Source organism: Anolis carolinensis, chromosome 3 (genome assembly GCF_035594765.1).
Source record: "Anolis carolinensis isolate JA03-04 chromosome 3, rAnoCar3.1.pri, whole genome shotgun sequence".
Classification (NCBI taxonomy): Eukaryota; Metazoa; Chordata; class Lepidosauria; order Squamata; family Dactyloidae; genus Anolis; species Anolis carolinensis.
Genome location: NC_085843.1, coordinates 211,801,675 through 211,814,383, shown reverse-complemented (window position 1 = coordinate 211,814,383; position 12,709 = coordinate 211,801,675). Strand labels below are relative to the sequence as shown.

Sequence of the window (12,709 nt, the reverse complement as noted above, 5' to 3'; positions counted from 1 at the left end):
CGGGCCTGCGCCCGAGGCAGCAGCCTCACGTGGCCTCCGTGTTGGGCCGGCCCTGTGCACAGCTATTATCTGTAGGAGTGGAGAGTGGGCAGTTGAGGAAGGAAGACTGCTATGTTTGCCTATGTTCTTTTGCATACCATCCTTGCATGGCTGACCCTGACCCTTACATGACATGGCTGCTGCACTGGCTAACTGGGAGCAAATTCACAAAGAAGTCTACTGCAACTGCTACCAATGCCAGAAGAACATCAGCTGTCTCTTGCCCTTGACTCTTATTCTCACATCCAAGACAATGAGGTAGTGGTCAGTGGAAGGGTAAAAAAAGAGGCCCAATGATGAGGATCATTAATAGATATAGATCTGTAGTAACTTGGATCTCTTCACAGTGCATCAATCTCACAATGCATCAGTCCAAGGTTGCTATAATTGCTTTTTATAAAATAAAAACATATCAGTCATTTCATTCTCAAATCTTACAACAGCTGTGATCAGATCTGTCATAGATACCAAGATAATGCTCACTGTAGACACAACAAACATGATGCCATGCTAAATGTGGAATGAGTCACCACCAAGATGCATTTTTTATAAATTGGTTGAATTTAAACCCATAGGGGCCGGGCTGTGGCACAGCTGGCTAGTAACCAGCTGCAATAAATCACTACTGACTGAGAGGTCATGAGTTCAAAGCCCGGGTCGGGTTAAGCCCTCGACCATTAAATAGCCCAGCTTGCTGTTGACCTATGCAGCCCGAAAGACAGTTGCATCTGTCAAGTAGGGAAATTTAGGTACGCTTTATGCAGGAGGCTAATTTAACTAATTTACAACACCATAAAACTTCCAGCAAAACACAAGGAAAGGAATGAGGAAGTACAGCCACTAGTGGATGGTGAAGCAACAGCTCCCCCTGTGGCCGGAATCGTGAAGCTGGAAAAATGTTAAATGCCTCTGTGTCTGTCTATACTGTATGTTGTTTGTCTGTTGGCATTGAATGTTTGCCATATATGTGTTCATTGTAATCTGCCCTGAGTCCCCTTCGGGGTGAGAAGGGCGGAATATAAATACTGTAAATAAATAAATAAATAGATGGGACATAGGCTAGTCATAAATAACATGTCCCATGCTTGGAAATAAACCACATTCAAAGTATGTCAATTTTTTTGGGGGGGGGGGGGGGCTGACTGATGAATGCTAACATGAATATAAGCCTTCTAGTCTATTTTACAGCCCATTCAATCACAAATAAATTATCCAATAAGAGAACTACTATATTTTATGAAACAAAATCCATGAAATAGTGATATGTTTATTGACCAACTAAAAGCCACAAAATATATCAAGCAAGCTTTCGAAACCAAGAAACTTTTCAATCAGGCAAAGATGTTAAAAAATCAATCAAAACAAATGTGACATGTGTAGGGTAATAGGCCTACATTTTGTGTCAATGTTACTGCTCAATAATCTATGGATATCAATACAAACTGAGGTCTTACAGGTAGGCAAATTTAACTGAAACATGATTTTGGCTTCTCAACCCACCTGCTTGTAACCCACATGCTTGCAGTTTGTTTGTTTTACTTTTTACTGATGTGTTTTCAGTGTATTTGTTTTATACTTTAGTTGTATTTATTTTTATTATAAAATTAATTACTGTTAGATAGATACTGTTACTTGTTTCACATTTCAGGCAGGAAAGCAAGGGGAGTATTGCTAGACTGAATTAAAGATGTATCTAGTTCAGTATCAAATTTCACACAATGTCTAGTCAAATGGCTCATGGCCAGAGAACTCTCCTAGCATCATTTGCCTCCAACTGATATTCAGAACATTAATTCTGTAATAAAAAGTTACCCACACACATCTCATAAAGCTAGGAACTGTAAGACTATATTTCTATACAATTACCGCTTCACTGTCTTCTGCAGTGAAGATAGATTTTTAACCAGGTATCACAATACACAAAATTGTATTTGCAATCTGTCAGTGCCTTGTTTCCATATTTCTTGCTACTGGGATATTTAAATGTTATTACTAGCTTTATAATGTTGGGAAGCTTATACTGAACCTCCTTCATAGCATAGCAGATTGTAGGCTGAAATTTGGTATGCGATTTTTTATTATCATATTACTCATATCCCTTTTTTATTTGCACATAACATCTACTTTTTTAAAGGAAGCTTTTTTTTAGCTCCCTTGACTTTGCCATTAATCAATCCAACAATCTCTTTTGACATGTTCATGCCATTTCTCATTCAAAATGAGTGTTCTTCTATTTTTTAAAACCTATGTGCTTTCTGAAGGTAGTTGAACTTTATAGCTACATTGTCAAGCTGCTTTTAGCATTCTTTTATTTGCAGTTTTTCAAAGGAACTTTGTTGCTCAAACGACACCACTTCAAAAGCATTAGCATTCTGGAAAGCCACACCTGTATATGAAAATAATACACAAGATTCAAGTCCTGCTCTAAATAGGTACTGAAAGATTAAATATCTTCCTTTTCTAAACTGACAAATAAGCCTAGATAATTCCAATCTAGATCCACTGTATACATGTGGGGAAGAGGTGAACTTACTGCTTACCCATTTTCATTTCAAAATTGCCCTTTTCATTTGGGTTCTAGAAAAAGAAGATAACTGCATTTATTCCCATTTAAGAAGACAGACAACTGGATCCTTGGTAAAAATGTCTATGTACAGAACTTTTTTTAAAAAAGGTACAAATAAAGGAATGCCTAAGACAGCATATTTTACAAACAAATTCGTACATGTCAACTAGAGTTTGCTATGCTTGAGAAAATTTCTCTCTTCAAATTGTGATCCAGATTGCCCTACCTCATGGACTAACGTTATGCACCTTCTGCCAAGATAGGAAACTCCAGGAAAACCTGCCCATGAGTGTCGATCAAAGGCAAGCATCCTCCTAGCCAGCTACTGATACTGCCACAACCTGATGGTATTCTGCCTGTGGAACTGGGCAAGCGGGGGGAGATCCACCTCTCCTTCCTTGCAGACTCTGCCAGCCTATTCTACTTATCATAGTTGTAGAGTTGGATAGCTAGTAAATAAAAGCAAAAGCCCAATGAGGACACTGCTGGGCTGCTGTCAAAAGTGGTGACATCCCTATGGGGAACCACTTTAGGGTGAAACAAGGGCAAGAATGTGTCTTGCTGCATCCTACATAGAAGCAAGGGACTGACCCCAATTGGTGGAAAGTAATGAGGAATAAAGGCTATTATTAAATTAAGGCTATGTATTATTTGAATGGCCAGCTCATTTCCTTAGACAGGATAACAGAAAAGGTTGGAAACAGAAATTGGTTAGAATTATTAGGATTATATACACAAGGCAAATGTTGAAGAAAAATAGAAAAAGAAAATAAGATAGAGGAAATATTAAAAATATAGAAATCAGAGAAAGGGATCAATATATAAATTGATGGTTAAGGATGATGAATACAGTATAAGGACAATACAAGCTAAAAGGCAAAAAGAAGGGCCACTCACAAGTCAAATAATAGAAAGTCTATCTAAAAATAGAAATGCCAAAAACATTTTAAGGAGGTATTCACACAAGCTAGATTTGATCAGCTCGAGACAATGGTCAGATACGGGAGATATAACAGCATCCCTCCTCATGAATGGATTTGTATCTGCGGTGTACCAGAAGTTGAGAATATAGCACACATATTATTTGATTGTAAATTGTATCAGAAGGTGAGGGACTTGTGCCTTGGTTCATATATCAAACAGACAATTAATTGGGAATCCCACATCAGAACAACATATTTTATGTGTGGCCAAGACTCAAAAATAACATGTAAAACAGCCCCGTTTTTAAGCAAAGCAATATGTCTGAGAACCACATATGTGGGGCTGATTGGGGTAAATTGTAGGGGTGATACGGAAACATGATGTTATATATTCAGTTTTATCATATTTATTTACTGTATTGTTATAAGTGTTTTTACTATATGGTGTGTAAGCATGTTTTAACAAGCCTTTTTGATACTGTGATTGGCCTAAGGGCTAATCAATAAATTTCCTACTAATGAAGGAGATTAATTAAAAAGGAAAAATATAAAGAATTAGAAAGAAAATTTATATTGAAATGGTATAGGAACCCACGTGTGAACTAAACCATTGCCCTTTCTGGCTAATAAAACAGGCTGGCTGAATGAGTAAAATGAGTGATTATGCCGCTTTACAACATGTAGAGTTTCAACATGCCTGAAGGAGGCTGTTGTAAGCCATCATCTGAGGATAGGATACCTTCCCAGAATCCTAGAAAACTACAGGCTCCAACCTTCCATTTCTGAACGAGATACTAGAGCAGGAGTCCCCAAACTAAGGCCCGTGGGCCAGATGTGGCCCCCCAAGGTCATTTACCTGGCCCCCACCCTCCGTTTTAGACTTAGGCCCATCCAAAGTCTGAAATGACTTGAAGGCACACAACAACAACAATCCTAAATAACTTGACTATCTCACTGGAATCCTGATAGGTTTATGTTGGTTAAAATTGTTTTTATTTTTAAATATTGTATTGCCCTTTCATTGTTGTTGTTTTTGCAGTGTGCATAGGAATTTGTTCATTTTTTTTCCAAATGATAATTCAGCTCCTCAACAGTCTGAAGGATTGTGGACTGACCCTCTACTTAAAAAGTTTGAGGACCCCTGTACTAGAGCATATGATGGCTTCTCAACTCTGGGGATTCCTGGAAGAGATGGATTATTGAGATCCATTTCAGTCTGGTTTCAGACCTGGACAGGTACATCTTTGGGTCCTTGCTGGATGACCTATGAAGGGAACTGAATGGGGGGAGGGGGGACTCTGTCCCTGTTGGTCTTGCTGGACCTTTCAAAAACCTTTGATACCATTAACCATGGTATCCTTTTGATTCATCTCTCTGAGATGGGGCTAGGTGGTACTGTTCTTCGGTGGCTATTTATTGGAGGGGTGCTTTCAAAGAAGGTGCTCTGGGACTCCTATTTGACCCCTTGGACATTGGCCTGTGAAGTCCCTTGGTGTTTGATTTTCTCCCCTTTGTTATTTATTTATGAAAACAATGGATTTGGAAAATAATGGACACAATGAATATGAACACTCTAACACAGATGATGAAAAATAATGAATGTAAAAAAAGTAAAATGACGGACTGGTCATTAATTAAAGACTATATGATCCAAGAAAATATCAAATTGATAGTTGAAATATAAGAAAACTTACAATAAAATAATGCCCCCGTAGGAGAGACAAGAAAAGGAAAAAGCAGATTGAGACTAGAATACAAGAAAATCAAGCAAGGTGAGAATGCAAAACAAAAAGCAACCACAAGAGATGAAAATTTGGATCTCTTAAATTACAAATAAAATTATAGCAGTCACTAAATCCAGATAGTAAAAAAACACAAAAGGGAACATGCTGCTCTCTAACTAAAGTCCCTAAAATGTCCCTAAATTCAACCTCTAATTCAGCAAACTTGAGAATGGCCAAGGTAAAACTAACTTTAAAAAAGAATCAGGAAATCCAGGAAACTGTATTATCTGCTCCAAGTAAATTGGCGGCAAAGGTTATTAAAGATAAAATGGAAAGAATAGAGAAGTACAAACTGTGTTAAAAAAAGATTCAACACACTTTCAGCAAAACTACATCCTGTTCAACTAACCTTTTAGACCTCTCCAAAAGTGTGAACTGTGTAAAAATTCTTTACTTGGACTTTCAAGAAAAGTTCAGAAAATGCCATACAAAGACTCCTGAGCAAACTTATCAGTGATGGGATAAGAACAGAAGTCATTATCAATCAACAATGAATTAAAGAACTACTCTAAAAAGTAGAAACAAATGGTCAGTTCTTGTAGTAGAGGGATATGATCCTCAGGAATTTGTGCCTTACAACTCACTCATGTATGACTAGGGCTACATCTATACTATAGAATCAATGCAGTTTGACACCACTTGAACAGCTCTGGCTCAGTGTTATGGAATCATGGGAGTTGTAATTTTACAAGGTCTTTAGCTTCCTTTGCCAGAAGGCTGGTTCCTCACCAAACCAAAACTTCCATGATTCCATAGCATCAAGCCATAGCAGTTCAAGTGATGTAAAACTGCATTAATTCTACAGTGTAGATGCAATCTTGCAGTTGGTTAAGTAGTGAGGGGTGCTAATGTCACTGTTGACACTAGGTACTGTATTTACTCAATTCTCATGCTCACTTTTTTTTTTACTAAATTACCTTCCCAAAATTAGGGTGTGCATTAGATTTGTGTAATATGATAAATACTTTTTGGGGGGTTTCAAAGTTTTGAAAACTGAGGTGTGCATTAGATTTGATGGTATGTTAGACTCAAGTAAATACGGTAATTGAAGGGAATCTACACTGGCTAATAACTTGGAACTGATCTAGCAGGCCAAATGCCAGATTGGACCCAGTTATGGTCTAGACAGAGACTCTTCCTGCAGAGGTAGAAGGGAGTCCCCACCATCTAGAAGTACCAAATCACCCGTAATTGCCCTCTCTACCCTACTGCGTAGTTATTTTTGATATTACATAAAAAATATTTTAGGTTCAGTGAGGATTTTTATTTTACAAATCAAAAGTGTCTTCACAGGTAGTCCACCACCATCTAGTATAGCAAAGCTTTACATGATTAGTTTAAAGAGTACATTCATTCTAACTTAATCAAATAATCCATTTTTCAGTTTTTTTAATTATTATGGATGCTATATGTATGATATTTTTATTAATATTTCTACATTTGTTTAAGATGTCTTCTCTTGATTAATGTCACTGACCCTTATATTAAGTTCATATCACAATAAAATTAATTCCACATATCATTTTTGGACATATGTATTCAAGATTATAATCTTAAGGTATGAAATTTTCATAAATCAACATATAACATTTCCAGATCATATTTTCTCAAGTAATCATTCATTTTTCTCTGTTTCTTAAAATAAAGATAAATTATTTCTTGGATGTAGGTTATAAAGAAGATGCAGCACGGCTTTCTTCCAATTATTAAATATGATTATTAATATTTATAATATTTATTTATATGCAGTTTTTTCTCTTAAAAGAGACTCAAAGCAGCTTGTACTAGAGGTTATCCTAATCGTGTTATTTTCAGAAAACCAATGAGATAAATTGACATTCCTTACTTAATGAGTTCAAACAGATATAAGTAAAAGGCCTATTACTTTTGACCATGCTACGCATAAAATCAAGAAAATTATTTCTGCATAATTGAATACAAAGGTTACATCAGAAATCATAATACTGATACTATTTCAGATTAACTACTTTATAGAAAAAAATCACAGCCCTGATGCTTTAAAGATTATTGTTTCTGAATCAACAATCATAGGTTTTATAATTCAGATCTTCACAGTAAGTTATGGCAGACAGAAGCATTTTTTTCATACTTAATTTGCACCCAAGTTTTCCTACGAATTTGAATGATCAAATTAATTACAATAGCTATCTCTAAAGTAGTTACAGATAATTCAGTTCATAATAGTTGTAAATTTACCTTAATTTTCCTAGTCGCACTTTGAAAAGTAGAAAAGTTAGTTAGAAAAGTAGGGCATTGTAATTGTAAATTGTCATCTAATTAGGTTCATTAACAACCTACAGAGGTAAATGATCAGATCCCATCCTTTTAGAAATGAGTTTTCGAATACTATTACTTGAATTCATTGTGGATAAAGCTGGAAACCCAATCTCAATGGATGGTGAGAATATAAATACTTGCTAACAGGTTTGCAGGGGTCCTCAAACTTTTTAAACAGGGAGCCAGTTTGCGGTCCCTCAGACCGTTAGAGGACCGGACTATAGTTTTAAAAGAACTATGAACAAATTCCTATGCACACTGCACATATCTTATTTTGAAGTAAAAAAACAAAACGGGAACAAATACAGCCTCAATGTTAATAATCATAATCATAATCATGATAAAAATAATAAAGAGGGTTGGAAGAGACCCCTTGGGCCATTTAGTCCAACCCTCTTCTGCCTTTGTGCACCAAAAGTACTAGCAAAGCACCCCTTAATAATTGATTATTAATTAAACAATAATTAAAATACTGATATAAACAAGCAAAGCTTTGGAAGGCACACACCGAGCAAGGGACAAGGTGGGAAAGGCAAGCGCCTTTCCCTCCTCCCTCACCTCGTGCATGCCTTCCTCAGCGGCAGTGGTGGTAGGAAACGTCACACAGGGCGAGGGAGAAGGAAAAGGTGTGTGGGGGCCGAGGGAGGAGAGGAAGGCACATGCCTTTTCCTCCTTCTCCTTCGCTCCGCATACACCTTCCTCGGCAGAAGAGGAGGGAGCCGCTGTTGCGGGGGCCGGATAAATAGCTTCGATGGGTCGCATAGACCCCTGGGTTTGAGTTTATACAACATTCTTAGCATGTATTCATAAATATATGGCTACTTATACTGTAAAACATTTATATAATATATTGTTTACTTTCTAGAAAATTAAAGCATTAAAAATCAAGTTTATAGCAATTTAAAAAAGAAAGATTTACAAACTGATGAAGATTTAATGAAATGGTTCTGAAGAAACAGCAAGAAACTTTGTATTTCTTCTTTTAGAGTTCCAAGGACTTTATGCCTTTTTAAAAGTCTAATGGACCTCATATCCCATATTTTAAAAGGATAACTTTATTGTATTCTGGTGGACTTGTGTTCTCAGAATAGGATGACTTCTTTGTTTAAATATTGGTTATAATTTTATATTTCAAATTCAAGGGATGCTATGCCTCATATTGTGTTTTTTCAGGTTATCAACATATGATTATTTTCTTTGAACATATTAGTTGAGTAATATTTTTTACTCTTATAAAATATATTGGATAAAATTTCATAGTTCTATCATTTTAATATCTAATATATATTGCAAAAGAAATTATCCAAATAGTTTACAATTATTAACAGTAAGAAAATAATTTCATTTCTGTATACTAGATACATGTTTGCTATATGGGTACCTTATAGCACCGGACTTTCCTATTCATCCCTTAATGTTATAGTTTTAAAAGACTTATTGTGTAATAGCTTCATGCCTTACATTTTCTTTGATGTATAGAAGTATTCCCGGTGTGAAGAAAGTTGACAAGAAGATGCTTCTTTTCTTCCCTATCTCAATCCGTCCTCAGTAATATTAGATTTTGGGGTTATGCAGCCATGTTAAGTTTAGGTAAGTGATTTAGGAAAGACAAAAGGAAGCACTTCTTCACACATCACACAGATTAATTATTGAATTTACCATCACAAGTCATACATATGATCGTTAACTTAAATGGCTTTAAAATAATAATGGATAAATTCAAGAAGGAAAGTGCCGTCAGCGTCTACTATACACTACAATAAGCATCTTCATAACAATTGCTGGGGAACATAACAGTATAATCATACTAGCAGAAAGACTGGCCACTGAGCAAACATAAAACTAAACCTGATAAGCCCTTTGTTTGATCCAGTAGTTCTCTTCTAATGTTCATATGTATAAGAAGCATGTATAGGATTGCAGCCTAAGAAGCCTTATAAGCAATTGCTCTACAGGCTTTTCACTACTACAAAATTGGAGAACTCTCTGTTCTCACAAGTCTTAAATTAGGAGAAGCCCACTCATAAACTGTTATCACAATTTTATTAAAATATTTTAATCTAGTTGTATCCTAATATTGCAGGATCCAGAAAGCTTCCATAGCATGTATCATACATGTTCCTGACATAGCTGGTATTCTTTGAAAGCAACAACTTCAGATTTGCTTACAAACGGCTTAAAAATATTAGCTTTAATGATTCGCGACAGAAGAAACCATTTTTTAAATACAAGCAACATGATCACACTAGAACAAAATCAATAATAAATGAGAATAAATGCTTTTATATACTGACATATCATCTACATTTGAGGGGGGGACATAATTCCAATGTAGTGTATTTGTCTATCAAACAGCTTTCATTCCATGTAGATGTTCTGTACGCTGAAGAGCTTAAGGCATGCAGATCCATACATCAGTCATTCTCCATGGTGCTCTGGCACATTTTAGTATTTGGTACCCCTACTTTTATAGTCAGAATGCCATTCTTAGAAAGATGAGTTGTGATTTTTCCAGAATGTAATCCTATGCCATTACTTTTTAAAAAATGGTCAAGAACACAGTATGGAGGAAAGTGGTTTTTCTTCATATTCTTGAGATATGAATCCCATATATGGTATTAAGATAGTTAAGAACTTGTACAACTTTATTCTGAACAAAATTTGAGATTTTGGAAACTATTCTCATTTTATCATCAACATGTTATTTCCCAATGTTCTCATTTTATCACCAACATCTTCTTTCACAGGGAGGGAAAAGTATGCAATTTCTCTGAAACTCTGTCTTTAGTGTTTCAGACAGTATTGTTCTATGGAACTAGACAGCTGTTTATATTAAATGTTCACCACAGACTTAGATTAACCAGCACTGTAGACAGCACAGGAATATAAAGTATTTTTCTCTCCATTACACATGCATAAACAGACACCTACAAGCATCTGTATGTCTCCAGCAATGTTGTTGTAAGTCAAATGTCATTCTATCAATTTAATCACATTACCTGACACGAAAGAGTATTCAGTCTCTTGGTAACTGATAAGCAGTGCCTAGAAAGCAATATTTCTAATTAAAAAGAGCTAGAACCTTGAGAAGCCACATTCTTCTTCTGAGTTTGCAATCTGGATGTTGATTTGTGTCATAATTGTGACAGAGATGTTTCAGGGTGGTATAAAAGAAGAATGGGGAACCTCCAAGTGTTCCCCATCTGGCTTGCAAACTTTTTCTGCGGTAACCTGACCAGTGAGGGACTCTTTAGAGGTAGGTAGGGAAGCTGTTGTGTGAAACCAAGCTAAAGTTTTTAACCTTGGAAACTTTTACACTGGCATTTATTCACGAATAAATAAAACTGTACTTCATGTACCTAAAAATCTCTGGTTTGTTCTTTGGCAGACATAAACAAAACCTAGTTGTGTTTGATGGGAAATGTTCCTTTGGTAGGAATTGAGTCTGACACTGACAACCCCGCATTGGCGCTACCACACACTTTGAGCCCTACCCACTGCTGGAATGCATCTCCTGAGACCATTCCAAAACTAATTCTGCTCACAGACCAAAGACATGTCCCATCAATGTCCTAAAATAACCCTTTCTAGGCTAAAATCAATATTAGTTACATCTACACAGGACAGAAAAAGAAGTTTAGCATAAATTCTGCAGTTTGTAAGTACTGTACATTTTATAAGTTCCTTGAAAAGCATGTTTTTTACAGTTGACACTATAATGTTCATTAAAACTAGCTCACTTTTTTTCTCACCTCAACTTTTTTTTTCCAGAGCATTTTGGTGTTTTCTTTTCTTTTTAAAAAAAATCTAATACATCTTTATTAAGAGCTGGCTTGGCCAGCCCATTTGAAATTGTACAATCCATACTACATATAACCCTTTTTCTTAAATACAGACGTTAGGGCATATTCTTTTTAAAAGTGTTTAAAAAGTAGATCCCGGTAAATGGAAATGAAGACCATCCAATGAACACCACTTCAAGGAAGGAATTAATGACTGTTTGAAGACAATTCTTAGTCATCGAACAGTATCCCAGGAATCAGAAATCCGCATCTGATCAATCTGTCTCCATAAGGGTTCCTGCTGGATTGCCATTCAGAAATTTAAGGATGAAACCGTCTCTGCATGCTACAATCATTCTTGAAGTGTACCACCAAGAGAGGAAAGCTGTTTGAATCCTGGCTCAATGGCCCAGAAGACGGGAGGTCACTGGAAGGAAGATCACTGCTTAAAGAAGTTATTTCAGGATCTTAATGTAGCTCAAATGAACACAGAAGGCAAACCTGAAGGGGAGTCACCCCAGGCCCCCTGGGGAACAAGTCACTCTCATTCTTCAGATAACTCCGTATTGCCCTGCTGTGGTGGATGGCTCATTCCCGGGATCAAACCCAATGAAAAGGGTTCTTCAGTATTATCTCATGACATCATTGCCGGCTAACAAATACTCTGTATTTCATTTTAGCCCAAAAACCGTCCCACATTTTCAAGAAGTCTGGGATGAACTTCCTCCAATTGACACCAAGGGCCCAGGGGAAGTTTTCGTATTTATAGTCTTCCGTATCTTCTTCCATGTTGTTTGCCAGGTATAGAGCCAGGAAGAAATTAATCTGCATTTATTCTCTTGTATTCAAGCCAACACATTTGAAGTACATCATGGTCATAGCTATAAGATACTTAACTGAGATTCTATAGTATGTGTCCATTGAGAGGAAATCCTGTATTAAACCATCCTCCAGGAGATCAAAAAAGGCCTCTTGTTCTGAGTCCAGAAGACAAAAAGGCTACAGTAAAACTGTTGCGGAAATCTCTTTTTCATTTCAGGCTCTTGATTCCCACTGACGTCTGGTGCTTTGGGACCCTGCCGCCTTGTGCCCCCATGGCAGGCAGGACACAAATATTCTGGTAGTCTCTCATTCCTTTTTTTCCCTTTCCAAATGACAACAGAAGAAGCTTAAAAATTACCTTTCCAATAAATTTGGAAGCACCACCTAGCGGAAGCAGGGAACACAATGCAGACCATTTCCGTGTGTCTCATTGTGCAATTTTGATCTGGGTTTAATCCACGTGGTGGGACCCTCTCTCCTGTGGCACCATGCTTT

At 36.6% G+C, this 12,709-nt stretch overlaps 1 protein-coding gene and 1 pseudogene across 3 annotated transcripts in view; both read right to left on the bottom strand.

Moving 5' to 3' along the window:
- Positions 1 to 12,709, bottom strand: part of prkg1 (protein kinase cGMP-dependent 1) — a 904,903-nt gene that overhangs the window by 592,986 nt on the left and 299,208 nt on the right. The gene's annotated exons all lie outside the window — the stretch shown is intronic.
- LOC107983209 (speedy protein 1-B-like) overlaps positions 1,167 to 12,709 on the bottom strand; it is a 104,562-nt pseudogene continuing 93,019 nt past the window's right edge.